Source organism: Panthera pardus, unplaced genomic scaffold (genome assembly GCF_024362965.1).
Source record: "Panthera pardus isolate Hobbes unplaced genomic scaffold, ASM2436296v1 HiC_scaffold_7, whole genome shotgun sequence".
NCBI lineage: Eukaryota > Metazoa > Chordata > Mammalia > Carnivora > Felidae > Panthera > Panthera pardus.
The window spans coordinates 16,118,767-16,135,396 of NW_026527002.1; the positions used below are offsets into that span (position 1 = coordinate 16,118,767).

At 35.7% G+C, this 16,630-nt stretch overlaps 1 protein-coding gene across 5 annotated transcripts in view; it reads right to left on the reverse strand.

Annotated features, from left to right (window-relative positions):
• Positions 1 to 16,630, reverse strand: part of PDE7A (phosphodiesterase 7A) — a 150,146-nt gene that overhangs the window by 89,161 nt on the left and 44,355 nt on the right. The window lies entirely within an intron of this gene.

The following is a 16,630-nucleotide window of genomic DNA, read 5'->3' on the forward strand; positions in this document are numbered from 1 at the left end:
TTGTTTCTACTTTTTGGCTATTTGAAAAATGCTGCTATAAATGCTCAAGTTTTTGTGTGGACCTGTTTTCATTTCCCTTAGAAGTGAAATTGCTGTGTCATTTGGTAACTCTATGTTTAGCATTCTGAAGAACTGCCAAACTGTTTTCCAAAGTGGCTGCACCATTTTACATTCCAAACAGCAGTGTATGAGGGTTCTGATTTCTCCACATCCTTGCCAACACTTATTATTTTTTATTCTGTCTCTCATTGTGGTTTTGATTTGCATTTCTCTGATGGAAATGCTGGAGCATCTTTCCATGCTTATCGGTCATTTATAAATCTTGTTTGGAAAAATACCTATTTAGATCCTTGGCCCATTTTTTAAATTGAGTTGTCTTTTTTTATTACTGAGTTGTAGGACTTCCTTCTATAGTCTAGATGTAAGTCCCTAATTGGATGTATGTTTGCAACTATTTTCTCCCATTTTGTGGGCTAAAACTTTCTTGAGTGTCCTTTGAAACACAAAAGTTTTTAATTAAAAAAAACACCTTTTTTTTTCTTTTATTTTGAGAGAGAGAGAGAGCACACACACACGTGCAAGTGTGGGACAGGAACAGAGAGAGAGAGAATCCCAAGCAGGCTCCATGCTCAGCATGGAGCATGGATCCATGGGATCCATGGGATCCATGGGATCCGTGGGATCATGCTTGATCCCACGACTCTGGCATCATGACCTGAGCTGAAATCAAGAGTCGGACACTCAATCGACTGAGCGACCCGGGTGCCCCAAATGTTTTTAATTTTGACGAATTCTAAGGCATCTATTTTTTTCTTTTGTTGCTCATGCTTTTGGTGTCATATCTAAAAATCCATTGCCCAATTCAAGGTCATAAAAATTTACTCTATGTTTTTTCTTCTGAGAGTTTTATAGTTTTAGTACTTATAATTAGTTCTTGGATCCATTTTAAGTCCTAAAGATCAATTTCATCTTTTTCTGTGTGGCTATTCAGTTGTTCTAGCACAATTACTGAAAAGGCCATTCTTTCCCCCTTGAATGGGCTTGTCACTCTTGTCAAAAACCAAGTGACCACAGACACATGGATCCTTGACTCTCAGTTCTACTCCACTGATCTCTATGTCCCCGAGGTAAGTACTTAAGGACCATAAGTGCCAGTATCATGCTGTCTTGATCACTGGTGCTTTGCAGGAAGTTTTGAAATCAGAAAGTATGAGTCCTCCTGCTTTGTTCTTTAAGATTGTTTTTCATTACTCTGGTCCCTTGCAATTCCATTTAAATTGTCAGGTCAGCCTATCAATTTCTACAGAGAAATCAGTTGGGATTCTGAAAGAGACTATGTTGCATGTGGAGATCCACTTGAGGAGTACTGACACCTTAACAATATAAGGTCTTTTAATCTATGAACATCAGGTATTTTTCCATTTATTTGGATCTTCAATTTCTTTAAACAATCTTTTGTAGTTTTCAGAGAATAGTTTTGTACTTCCTTTTGTTAAATTTATTCCTAAGTATTTTATTCCTTTTACTGCTATAGAAATGGAATTGTTTTAAGTTTGTTTTGGGGTTGTTCATCTCAAGTGTACAGAAACATAACTAATTTTTGTATACTGATCTTGCATATTAATAATATATTATTATTAGTTCTAATAATTCTTTAGTAGATTCCTTAGCATTTTCTATATAGATCATGTCATCTGTGAATAGAGTTTTACTTCTTTCTTTCCAATCTGGATGAGTTTCTTTTTTCTTGCCTAAATGATCTGGTTAGAACCTAGAGGTTCTGACCTCTAGGTTGAATATAATGTTGAACAGAAGTAGCATGAGTGGATATCCTTGTCTTGTTCCAGCTCTTATGAGGGAAAGCAACCAGTCTTTTACCATCAAGTACGATGTTAGCTGTGGGTTTTTCATAGATGCCTTTTATCAGGTTGAGGAAATTCACTTCTATACCTAGGTTTCTGAGTGTTTTGTTAGGAAAGGATGTTGGATTTTGTTAAGTGCTATTTTTGAATATTGAGATGATCATGTGGCTTTTATTGTTCTGTTGCCATGGTGGATTACAATAATTGATTTTTGGATGTTAAGCCAACCTTGCATTCCTGAGATGAATCCCACTTGGTTGTAGTGTATAATTCTTTTTATATGTTGCTATATTCAATCAGTATATTGTTTAGGATTTTTGTGTCCATATTCATAACAGGTATTGTTCTACAGTCTCCTTGTTTTTTGGGTTTTTTTGTTGTTGTTGGGTTTTGGTATCAGAGTAATACTGGTCTCTCAGAATGAGGTGAGAAGAATACTGTAAACACAACTTTTCTGAATAAAGGAAAACCTTACCAATCAAAATAGAAACATGAATATTGAGGCTGATAATACAATTGGAAGTGCCATCCCCAATCCATGTGCAGCAGACACTGTTGATTATATAACCAACATCTACCCCGCTTCTTCCTTAAAGAAGCAGAGCTTTGTTCAGATGTCTAGGCAGCCCTATGTTTCAGAGTATGTGGCTGCAGCCTCAGACCTGAAGAGTGGACCCTGACTGGTCCAAATCAATCATAGTGGTTCCACGCTGCTTACCAGAGACTATTTGAAAATGGCAATGTGAAACAATCAGGTGTGATGGAAATCTGCTAGAGAAGCCCCATGGGATGAGTTTTGTGCACTTAAAATGCTACAAAAGTTAAGAGACAGCCTTTCTCTTTCCCTGGAAGTTGTCACGTCTGAATACATGGAACTGTTAAAGCCACTTTGCAACCATGATAAAAGCTGGTGTGAGGACAACTCCAACATACTGAAGATAGCAAAACAGAAAGAAAGAATATGGGTCAGTGATGCTGCTGCTGAGCTGCTGAATTAACCAAACCTGGAAACACTCAACCTTGAGTCTTCCTGTAAATCTTCTGTTTAAGCACACTGGAGTTAAGTTTTTTGCTACCTGCAACTAAAAATATTCTAGCTGGTAAAACCAGTTGTGTGCAGGAGGCTGCTCTCATTGGCTCAGAAGAGCCAACTCTGCACCTCTCTTCCTAACAACTCATTCAGTAACATTGCACTGGTAGCTTTGAATCAACCACAGTAATAGTAAGCATACTACAAGAAATCAGCAAGCACCACAAATCAGATCTATTTCTCCTTCACAGACCCAAAGGAATCTTGTCGTTGTGGAAATATATTCCAGGATATTTCATACAAATGGAATCATACACCATGTGATCTTTTGTGTCTGGCTTATTCAGTTAGCATATTTTCTAGGTTCATCCAAGTTGTAGGCAATAAGCATTTTACAAGAACACCACTGGATACAAGACTCTTTCAAATTTTTTTGTTCATGAAACCAACCTTTTTATTCCCATAGTAAAAGTAATATAAAAATTTTTACCAGTAAACACTGCATAAATTTGGGTTTCTAATAAGACTTTATTTAGAAAAAAGTCTCTAGCATCTGAAGTATTGCTATAAAATATTTCATAATATGAAAAATTACTATGTAAATTAAAAAACTGACTATAAAACATTATGCACAGTAAGAGGCAGAGAAAAAGAATATATTTAAACAGACAGATACTAGAATTGTTGAGCTCAACACCAATATATTCACATTGTTAGCTCTGGGTGGTAGGATTACAGAGGATTTTTATATTTTTGCCTGTTTTTTTCCCCCCCAAATTTTCCTTCATAAACATGTATCAACTCAGTCATAAAGAAAAAAATATAAGTCATGCTTTTAAGAGGAAAAAGTTCAATATTTTTTGTTCATGAGCAAATGAAGCCACACTATTTTTTCTTCCACTTGTGTCTGGGAAGAGTCTATATAAACCTTGCTGTATATAAACCTACTGGAAGGTAGCTCCAGTTTTTAAATTGGGTGATTCTGGCTACCATCTAGGGTATTAAGTTATGAACCTATTCTCTGACTACTTCAAGAAGATATTGTAGTCATAAACTGAATTATAATATGCATTATAAGAGTGCTAAATTCTTCACACATAATCACTTTGAAAATAAAATCTGAGCCAAGGTCTCTCCTATTTTGAAATATATATGTGATCTGATTTGCATTGACTCTTTTCCTAAAGATAATGAAGGAGCATTGACCATGTGTCACAAGATTTGTTTTCTAAGTCTAGAGGTAAATCTTATTAGCCATATGAACTCTGGGAAGCAGAAATCTCTCTGAATCTAAACCTTCTTATCTATTAAATGGAGCAAAGACCTACCCCTTTTCTCTTCATAGGATGAGGTAAAGTAAATGAAACGTCAAGTGAAAGATAGTATTATATGTCACCACTTCATTACATACACATCTTAAGTCTTGTAACAACTGTGCTTTGTACCACTTTGATACAAAAGACAGCCCTATAATAGCAATGTATGATGCCAGGTTTCCCTGGTAACAAGCTAACTTCCTCAATGTTTTAAAGATGTTTGTGTGCAGTGTGTAAAATCTCTTTTCTTTGCTGCTTTACTGTTTCTAACTTGCCTCTAAAAATACTAGGATGATGTAAACAAAAGTACTGCTACCACAACATGATACTGGATGGGGACAGAAAGCCCTAGATCATTTTTTAGTAAGACATATTGTTGCAAAGGTCCTAAACAAAATATTAGCAAGTAGAATCCTGAAGAGAATCATATATCTTAACCAAGTAAGAATTATCCCAAGAACATAAGGGAAAGTTAATATTAGCATATCTCTAAGAAAATATACTGAAGTAGATCAAAGGGAAAACATTTTAAGCATCAATAGATGCCCAAAAATGTATTTAAATAATATAACCATTCTCAAATAATATTAATGAAGAAAAAAATAGGCAAAATTATCATGATTTGAAACTGATGCATTGTCTACAGGTGATTATGAAATAAGGTACTCAAAAACTATGGAACAATAATATGGAAAAATATGGAACAATAAGAAAACTCCATATACAGCTAATCATACACTTAACATAAAAAATCAATAGTTTGCCTATATCTAATTAGTTAGAAAACATAATGAGAGAAAAGATTCTATTTATAATTCCAATGGAATAAAAGTAAACCTTGGTATAACAACAAATGATAAAGGCCTTTATAAAGAAAATGTTAATCTCTACTGAAGGATCTCAAAGAAGACTGGAATAAGGAGATTCAATATTAGTAGTAATGAGGATGAGGAGAAGGAGAAAGGGGAAGAGGAGAGCAGTTTCATCAGTCAGGCGCCCAACAGGAAAATGATGGCACAGAGGGCTAGCAACAGCAGGGAGCTGTTACCACAATTTACTGTGAGACCTGAGGTGAGGGCTCTCAGCATGGGAGAGGGGACCCAGCCCAACGGAAGGTGTGGCCTTAGGGAGACAAACACAACCCTATAGGGTAAGAGGCTTGGAAATATACCTTTTTTCCTCCTACCCACCCATCTCCTACTAGACCTTCTACTGGCCAAATGCAACAAGAAGCCAGGAGGCTAGAGAGCCTGGAAAATGCATTCCACAGAGGTCAGACTGCTGGGGCACAGAGCAAGATGGAGAAAGTGAAGATCATATTTGAAGAGGCAAAAAGAATATCCAGCACAACCGCTAGTCGCTTAGCTGTTTACTCTGGATTAATTCTAATAAGGTCAATTTGCCCAAACTACAAATTCAAACAATCCCAGTAAAAATACCAATAGGATATTTTATAGGTAGTGAGAGGGCAGAGGGGAGTTTGTGACTGTCATTAAGTTCTTCTAGAATAATAAACATATATGCAAAATCAAGTAGGGAATAAAAAACATTAAAACAGGCTATTAAGCTATAATAATTAAAAGCTTAATCCTAGCACATGAACAGACTGATCAATGAAACAAAATTAGAATCCAGAAACAGACCAAGTAGATGCAAAATTTTCACATGTGGTAGAGGTGGCATTTTAAATAGACAGGGAAGGCATTTTAAATAGACTGGGTGGCTCAATCGGTTAAGTGTCGGACTTTGGCTCAGGACATGATCTCACAGTTAGTGAGTTTGAGCCCCACGTGGGACTCTGCTGACAGCTCAGAGCCTGGAGCTGGCTTTGGTTTCTGTGTCTCCCTCTCTCTCTGCCCTCCCCAACTCGTGGGCATGCGAGCACTCTCTCTGTGTCTCTCTCTCAAAAATGAATAAAAGTTTTTTAAAAATTAAAAAAAAATGTTTTAATCTATTTTAAAAAATAAACAAGGAAAACATACATTATTTAATTAATGATTTAGGAGAAACTGGATGGTGAATGGAGGAAAAGACACTAGATCTCTGCCTTATTCCTTACATTACAATAAATTCCAGATGGAGTAAAGATCAAAACATGAGGAATTAACTGTGGAAATAGAATTATGAGAAAAATGTAAAAGACTGTAGGAGAATACAAGAAAGAATATATTTATTATCTTGAAACACAGAAGATAATACACTATGACATAGAATCAAAAGCCTTATAAGGGTAAAATGAGACATTTCACTACATAAATACAAAACTGCTACATAAAAATTTACCATAAAAAGTTAGAAGAGATCAGATAAAATAATACTATAACACGTCTTTATTTTCCTAATATTGGAGTATCACTCTTGTAATACAATAAGAAGGTAACTGGAAGGTACATGTTTAAATATAAATGCCACTAAAATTAAAATATGAGTTATATTTAAAGAGAAGCAAAACAAACCTAATGAGACATTTTTATTTTAACCTATCACACTGGCAAAGATTACAGAGACTGATAATACCTCTGCACCAGTGAGAGGACAACAGGTAATCTGTGCTATTCAAACTCTCCCTGCCCAGCTCAGGAACTAAACAGGTTACAGTGAATTTTCAAATGAGCCCCTCATTATCTGGACTGTCCCCACTCTGAATATCCAAATCTCAGGAAGTAAAGAGATTTAAATAACATCACATCTCTCACTGTACAAACTCTCACACTACACATTCTCACTGAGCTAATTCAAGAAAAGGTTTGGACAAGGAATACACTGTGGAAGTGTATACAGAGTTTTGTAGTGAGATTGTAAATTCATGTAATCCTTTTAGGGATATCAAAATTGTAAACACACATAGTTTTTGACCCAAGTCCTTCCCCTTCTAGACATGTATGCCATGGACACACTCACATGGGAATGTAAAGCTACATGTACAGGATATTATCTAAAGCACTGTCCGTAAGAGAGAGAGAGAGAGAGAGACATGGACACACACACACACACACACACACACACACACACACACACACACACACACAAATACCGCGAGCCTAAACATCCTGATTTGCAGAGACATGATTAAATTAAATATAGTACATCCATTCTATGGAATTCATGAATTCCTAGTTTTCTAAACATAACTGATCCTGAGGTGAATTCTCTTAAACTAAGGGCCAAAATGTAATTGTAAATATTAAAAATAATTTATTTTCAAGATTTTGACTTGAAAAATAAAAAAAATAAAAGTTTTAAGTTATCTTACACTTGACAAGATTTAAGTTATAATTTCAACTATGCACAAATTTCTTAAGACTAAAAAAATCAAGGGTTGACTTTATTTTTTAGTGTAATCTTTTCAACAAAATTATATAACACAACATACCACATCTTTCATGTTTTTCTCTTTAGAGAGGATCACAAAGATCTTGTTTTCAGAAATACTGAATGGCTTCATCCATTTTTCCTAGGAGCCTTCTCTAATCATTTGCATCAAAAGTCACTGTAATCAAATTAGGCTCCCTTAAAAGCATCTAGTATGTCATCCTTGAGAATTTTCTTTTTCAACTTAGTCTGTATCTTGGAGTTAAGATCACATCCATGAACATCATAAAACCTACATACTTTGCAAGACATGCAATTTCAGTTTGCAAGTGATTTTATTATTTTTGAGCAATAAAACTGACAACAAAGGATCAGGAGCAACATTTGAGTAGGAATTTTAAAAGGTGTGCTTTCATTATTAAAAATTTTTTTCCTAATGACCAATCTAGTAATGTATATATTAATCAGTCATTAAAAAAGGATGACATTATACTAATACAAAAATATCCAAGATTTATGTATTTACAGAAAACATGATTCCATTTGCTTAACAAGATTTTCATATGTATACATATAATATATATAACACATATCACAATTCCTATATGTGAACAAATTTTCAGGAAAAACATTCAAGAAACTATTAACATTGCTTATCTCTCGGGAATTCAAAAGGAGAGTTTTCTTTTAATTACATTTTACACCCTTCTGAATTATTTAGCTTTCCCATAAGGAGGTATAGTAACTTTTACAATGATGATGATGATGCTACATATAACTAGGTTTTCAATTAAATACATAATAATAATAATCTGCAATTCCAGCTGCCAGTAATTTAAATTAAACCCTAACATCTAAAAGGCATTAAATTTAGAAATCTCAAACACTAATAAAATAAATTTCAAAAAACATTCTTATGCAATACTCAATTATCTTAATAGTTTTTTCCCCAAATTATTTCAGACAGAACTTGTTCCATTATCCTTTAGAGATAAACAGGAATGATAATTTTGATGTATCAAAGTATACTGCTTAAACAATGAATCAAAAAAATTCACAGATATGTATGTTTCAGATTCCACATTGCAACTAACTTTTACAAAACTACCACTTCTTGAGTTCTGGCATCATATCAAAGAAAAATATCCGCAATTATAATTAAAGGCTACTGTTATACATCTCATTTTTCCAACCACATCTGAGTGGGGCCAGATTTTCTTCACATACTTCTGCCAAATCAATTTATTTCAATAACTTGAATGCAGAAGCCTATACGAGAATCCAGTGGTCTTCTATTAAACCAGACACTGATGAGATTTGAAAGGTGTAAAATCAATGCCATTCTTGTATCTTTTTTACTTTGAAATACATATGTAGTTTTTTTCATTAAAAAACACTTATGTTAACATGGAACTGGTATTGTCATTTTTAAATAAGTAGAATTTGACTTTTTTCTCAGTTTTCTTTTCTTTCTTTTTGAGAGAGCATGTGCGCACAAACAGTAGGGGAAGAGAGAGAGGGAGAAAAGAATCTTAAGCAGGCTCCAAGCTCAGCACGGAGCCCAATGTGGGGCTCAATCACATAACCCTGGGATTATGACTTGAGCTGAAATCAAGAGCCAGACATTAAACCCGGTGAGCCACCGAGGCATCCCTCAATTTTATTTTCTAATACAAAAAATATCAATACATAAAGCCCATTTAAGCAAAAACTCTCTGGAGTCTTCAATAACTTTTCAGAATGGAAAGGAGTTCCGACACCCAAAATTTTGAGATCCTCCAGACCAAAAGGCAAACAGTGCAAACAATTTGTTTACAATAAGGACGAATGCCCTATAACATGTGGGGGTGGGGAGAATGAAATGTCATAGATACTAAATTTGTTTTTAGATAGAATTCCAGTATTTTTTAAGAAATGAGAAAAACTGTATTTAAAGTTTTCATATTAACCTACGTATTTATTTACATTTCCAGTGTCTGCCTTTCTTCCTATGGATCTGAGTTACCATCTGGTATAATTTCCTTCTTTTAGTATTTCTTATAAGGCAGGTCTGCTTGTTACAAATTCCCAGTCTTTGCATATGAATGTATTTATTTCACCTTTATTTTTCAAAGACAGTTTTGCTAAATATAGAATTATTCACAGACTTTTACTTTTCTTTCAGCACTTTGGATACGTCATCCCATTCTAGCCTCCAGTGTTTCTGATGAGAAGGCAGTAATTAATCACACTGATGCTCCACTGTATGTGGCCAGTTATTATTCTCTTGCTGATTCAAGATGTTACCTTTGTCTTTTAACAGACTGGCTAGCCTGTTTCTAGGCACAGGTCTCTTTGTATTTATCCTACCAAAGTTCAGTGAACTTCTGGATGTAGTAAGTTTTTCATCAAATTTGGAAAATTTTCCAGAAGGCTATTTTCTGTACCTTTCTATCTCTCTCTGCATTTGGGGCTCCCATTACAGATGTGTTCTATGCTTGATGTGTTCCATAGATCTCTAAGACTTTCTTCCTTTTTCTTCATTTTTCTGCCTTTCATATTGAGTCATATTTATTAGTCGGCCTTTAAATTTGCTGATTCTTTTTATTGGCACCTCAAAACTATTGCTGAATCCCTCTAGTGAATGTTTCATTTCAGGCATTGCATTCTTCAAGTCTAGAATTTCCATTTGATTTTTTAACTTTTTAGTTTGGAATAATTTAGATTTATTTACAGAAAAGTTGCAAAGACAGTACAGTGAGTTCCTATGCTTCACCCAGCTTTCCCTAATGTTAATATCTTACATAAGCATGGTACAATGTGTCAAAAGTAAGAAATTAACATTGGTTCAAAACTGCAGACTTTATTCAGATTTCATCAGTTTTTCCACTAATTTTTCCTTTTTCTGTTCCAGAATCCAATGCAGGATACCACATGGCATTCAGTCATCACATCTCCTTGGTTTCCTCTGATCTGTAATAATTTCTCAGTCTTTCCTTGTTTTTCATAACCTTGACAGATTAAGAGTACTGATCAGGTGCTCCTATAGAATGATCCAGAGTTGTACTTTGTCTGTTTCTTCTCATGATCAGACTCAGGCTGTAAGTCTTGAGAAAGACTACTACAGAGGTGAAGTACCCTCTCATGACATCGTATCAAGAGTGGCTTTTGTTTTGTCTTGTTTGGGTTTAGTTATTAATTAGTTCTATACCCTTATGGAGAACCTGCATTTGTTGACTTACTGATGTTGTAATTCCCTTTATTTAAACATGGTTCCCTTTAGTTCTTGTAACAAATTTATAATTGTTGAAGTCTTTATTAAATCCAAATTTGGGGACATTCAGAGACAATTCTTTTCTCCTGCCTTTTTTTTTTTTTTTCCTGTGCAGGACTCACACATCACTGGTTCCTTACATGGCCTGTAATTTTGTTGCTGCTGTTAAACCTAGAGATTTTATAAAACACAGCAACTCAGGATTATTTTTTTCCCACTTAAAGGTACTGTTGCTGTTTTGTTTACTTCTTTCATTTTGTTTAGTATCATGCCTAGGGTAATAAATATGCAAAATCTGTCTCCCTGTGGTATGAAGTCACTGATCTCTCTGTTCACTTTTATTTTAAACATATTGTTTTTATTTTTAGGCCTAGCTTCCTAGAGGTTACCCCTTTGCATCACTTAGGGGTCAGTTTGTGAGGAGACAGAGTTTATTTCAAATACCTCAAGCCACTAAGGCTCCTCCCCTTGCCAATGGGTATGTGTGTGGGTAAGACAAACTCATTTGTAGTTCAGTCTTTTTTCAAGTTTGCCCCAGGTTTACCTTTCCATTAGAGCCCTTTCAAGTCTCCTAGGTGCATGAATGCAAGCAACTTCAGGGTCAGTCAAAAGTATGTGAATACCTTGGGCCTTCCCAGGTCTTTCCTGTGCTTATGTGCAGCCTCAACCAGGAATGTTTGCCTCAGATAGTACTGCAAGCCCCTGCCATGCAAGCGGAGCCATTGGCCCTCCCTCACACTTCTGAAAATTCTCATCACACACAATGCCACTGGCATCACTGGCCACTCTAAAGAGCTGACCCTCCCTTCAAATTGAGGTCTTTATGCCTTGCTTCTTGCTGGCAGAAACTCCAAGCCAATCAAGCTGGGTCAGAGTGGGGTGGAGGGTAGTCCCAAGCTAGAAAGCCACAGGTTCCCATTTCTCTTACTTGAAGTTCAACAGTGTAACACTTTTGAAAGTTTTATACAATTGGCCTCTGGTCAATCTCCAAAGTACTGAAATGATTGCTTTAGAAAAGTAATGTAGAAATAAAAATTCTATTCAAGTATTCATATTGTTTGAACCAGTAATCCCAGTTATACAACACCATCCAAAAGAACTCCCCCCTGCCCCCGCCAAAATATGAAAAAAGCTGTGTACAGCATGTTCCTAACAATGTCAGTTCTCTTTTTGTGCCTCCCTTACAGCTAGATGGAGCCCTGTGACTAAGTTCTCACCAATGCCATCAGAGTGGAAGAGATACCACAACTTCCTCCTCATCAACCCCAGAGTAAACAGCCCTGAACTTCTGGTCTTTCTCCTTCCCAAAGGCCTAAGTTTGCGCTGGTAGCAACTCACAGACAACCATGACAAATGGATTCCTGTATTACTTCATGGAATAGAATCACTTCACCAGCCTGTACCTATTTCCAGGCTATTATATCACAACAAAATAAAATGTTATATTACTAAGTGACATTACAAATGCATGCTTTTAAAAGAAATACATTCCAAAAGGCTATAAAATTAAATATACTGATTCATCACAGCTACCTTAAAATATGTATGTAAACACAGTAAATACATAAAAATAACAATGTCATGGTGGGATTATAACTTTTCTTTTTCAAACTTCCAAAAGTACTGTTTAAATTACTTTGATAATTTCAAAGGTTGAAACTGTTTAATTAAATTGGTTAATTAAATATTTTGAAATCCAAATTTAAGGAACCTTTATCCTATCCACTTTCATACTGGTATAAAATGGATCCTCTGGCCAATGTTCAAATCCATAGGGCCTGGTCTGTAATCCAGCCATTGTGTTCTTTCTTTAATAAACGAAAAACTACCTATTCGTATGCCTCAAGGGCACTACTAGCTAGGAAACTTAGCTAAATAAGACTGACTTCATATAACTCAATAAACTTTTTCTACTTAAAGAAAAACTTTTTGCTTCATCTTTTATATTTGTATTTCTTAAGAGAAAACAAAGTTTCCATGTAAGGGGATATACTGGAAACTGACCCAACAAAAAGCTTTATGCCTTTTCTCACCCAACAGCTTCCCTCAACCTAAAAATATATCTGAAGAAGGATGAAAGTGGCTTCACTATGAAAAGCACAGCTTTTAAGATTAAAGCCCCTCCCCCCACCCCAAAAAACACAAGAAATTGAAACAGCCCAGCTCAAAGAAAGCAAAATAGAGCGGCTAAAAACTTTGCTGTCCTCTCATATTTGAAACTATACAGTATCTCCAAAAGTGCAGCTAATTTATACAGTATCTTGAGATTTCCAAGCTTCCTAATAATTAAAGGTATGAACAAGGGAAATGTACCGAACTATACAAACTATAACTACACATATGTCTAATTATTTAAAAAGAGATGGCCCTGACTCCCTCTAACAAGATGTACCACAAAACATTACTTCTAGAGCTACACTGTTCAATGAATCACTAGCCACTTGTAGCTACAGAGTACTTGAAATAGTGCTTGTCAGAATCAAGATGTGCTCTCCAAAAATATATAAAAATATATCAACATATTTTAACACTGATTACATGTTATTATTTTGGATATAGTTGCTCAAGTTTATTAAAACTTTCTCATGTTTCATTTTATTGTTTAAAATATGGCTCCAAGAGAACTTTAATTTACATATGTGGCCACACTATATTTCTATTGGATATCCCTGGTGTTACACCAGAGCAAACCAGCCCAGTTTCTAACAAGCAAAATTTTACAACCAGTTTCTTTTGGTGTAGTACTCTATAGTTCTACACTTTTATCCTAAAAACAAAAAGGGTATGTTGACCTAGGATTATGTACCACACAGTATTGAAGATAAGGGCCGCCTATAGTCATCTGGTTATTCAACAACAGGGGTCTAACCTGTTATCACAACCAAGGCCTCAGGAGAAATCCAGAGACTTTTATAAAGTTCTAAACAGGCTGGAAACCAGTCCCTCACTCTGACAATGTCATTTATCAGCTTTATATTAGGGGATATGAATACCAATACCACTTCAAGAGGCTCTCCACAAATCCTCTAGTCATCAGAGAGTTAAAAGTGACCACCTTGAGATGGTTTAAGAGGATTTAAGACAGAATGGACTAGTTTGCACAGCAGGGTGTGAGGCCGCACTGTGGGAAGGCAGAGAGAGGAGGGAGTGTGAGTAAAGCAGAAAGCTGGACTCACTAGCACTGGGTCACAGACAGGACCTCATAAAGGTCTAACACACTTTTTACATCTGCTGAGTATCTACTTTGTGTGAAGCACTGGGTTTAACACAGCTAAATAAGCAATGTGCACTCTTAAGGAGATCACAGTCTAATCAAACTGAAGTCAGGACAGGTCAGCGTACAAGGCCAGCTGTTCTGACAGTTAATCCTGGGCTGCAACCTTAAGGATTGAAATCAGAGTTGGCTAATAAAGTCAAATTGCTAGACAAAAAGCTGCAGCAAAGTAGACTCAGGAGACAAGGAAGGTTATGGTTAAATAGGTCTCATGGTGAAAATGGACTCTAAGAACCCTTTGAAATTTTACATATGGGGATGTGGGTGTGTGTGTGTGTGTGTGTGTGTGTGTGTGTGTGTAAAAGAACTCACAGCAATCGACAGATGCTCTGAGGTAGTGGTCTCCAAACTTGTAATGCATTTATTTATGAATTATACACATTTACTTTTATGTACTCTATGCAACATGAATAAAATTAGGATAGAAAATAAGGTTAGAAATAAATATAAATAAAAGTCCTAAGTCTTATTTCTATATCTTCAATAGTTTTTCTTTCATAGCCCACCACATGAATCCTACTCTAAAGAAACGTAAAAAACACCACTGATGGGGAAATTAGTGTGGAAACCTCGACAGTTATTAAAACTACCCCTCGGGGCGCCTGGGTGGCGCAGTCGGTTAAGCGTCCGACTTCAGCCAGGTCACGATCTCGCGGTCCGTGAGTTCGAGCCCCGCGTCAGGCTCTGGGCTGATGGCTCGGAGCCTGGAGCCTGTTTCCGATTCTGTGTCTCCCTCTCTCTCTGCCCCTCCCCCGTTCATGCTCTGTCTCTCTCTGTCCCAAAAATAAATAAAAAACGTTGAAAAAAAAAATTTTTAAAAAAAAACTACCCCTCAACTAGAAATGAGCTGGGGCCAACCACAAAAATTCTTGGTCACTTCCAGGAAGTTTTTCTCTGAAAATGGAGAATTTTCACTATGAAACAAAGGAAAAATGAAAAGGTTGGTTGCACATATCATGTAATATATATTTTGCTTTTATCTTCCAATTGTCCTTTTTTATGTTAATATTTTAAACCATTAAAAAACCTTTTAAATATTAGACAGAAATTATCTTTAAAAATTGAGATTTTAGAAAAGCTATGTAAAATGGGTCTTATGTTCCATTTTTCTTATTAATACAAAATTTGAGGTAGTATCACTAATTTTTTTTTAATTTTTTTAATGTTTGTTTTTGAGAGAGAGAGAGAGAGGGACAGAGCGTGAGCAGGGGAGGGGCAGAGAAAGAGGGGGACACAGAATCTGAAACAGGCTCCAGGCTCTGGGCTGTCAGCACCTAGCCCAATGTGGGGCTCGAACTCACCAACTGTGAGATCATGACCTGAGCTGAAATCGGACACCCAACCGACTGAGCCACCCAGATGCCCCAGTATCACTAAATTTAAAATATTTACTTGAGGGAGAGATTGTGTGCTGATAGTTTTTAACAGTGAGCATGCTTCAGTAGTACATCCAGAAGATTTCAAGTCATTAATTTTCAATATACTTTTCTAAGCATAAAATTTCTTCCTCCAATTTCACATTCTCAGCTCTAGAAAAATAGTCAATAGATATAGACAAGTCACAGAAGATAGGTATCAGGTAATTAATAAACATCTAATACAAGTTTAATATCAACAAAAATCCAAGAAATGGAAACTAAAAATATCAGCAACTTATGAAAAGGCACTCATATGCTGCTCATGGAAATATAAACTGGTATCACTTTATCACTCCTTTCTGGAAAGAAATTTGACAGTATGCTCTGATCTAGTAATTATATCAGGAAATTGTTTCAAAATTTAGAGAAAGACTTGTATATGAAAATGACATTACAATATTTTATATCGGTACAGAAAACGATTGGATGAAAATGTTCTAAAATGTTAACTATTTATCACTGGGTGATAGGATTACAGACAGTGTTTACTTTCCTCTTTCTTCTTTGTATTTTTTTATATATTCCATTTTTTAAATAATAAGCACATATTAACTTCAATCCAAAGAAGAAATTCAAGTTTCTTTTTAGAATTCCTTTTAACAAATATCACCTAGTTCTTCTTAAAGAAACAAATACGAAGTGTCTGCTATTTCCATTCAAAATGGAGAGGGCTCCTATTCTAATTTTTTATTTTTACCTCCCCCTCACCAGAAAGCATTCAGCAGCCTACTCCAGTACAGCAGACAGGAGCTCTAGTCAAAGACAGATCTAAGTTCAAACCCCAGAAACACCATTTACAGTTGTGTTACTTTGGGCAACTTTTCTAAACCTCAGTGAATTTTTAAATAAGATTACATAAATTTAGAGATTAAGATAGCTCCATACCACAGCGGCAGCTCAGAAAGAGTATAAAGATGAAGGTGGAATTTTAAGGGGAGGGTGTAGGTGGGACTATAAACTGAAATTACAGGAATACAATTTGAGATTCATCCCAAAGAGAGATATGGTGACATACGATCAGACATGGCAGCATGAGACTAAAAGAGCAAATTTTTCTTCATTCTTCTGTATTGAACACTTCCTGTATGTTGCATGCTAGGGACACGGCACTGAGCTGGGTAAACAAGATCCCTGCTTCCTGACCACACAGTCTGTGGTAGTGAGG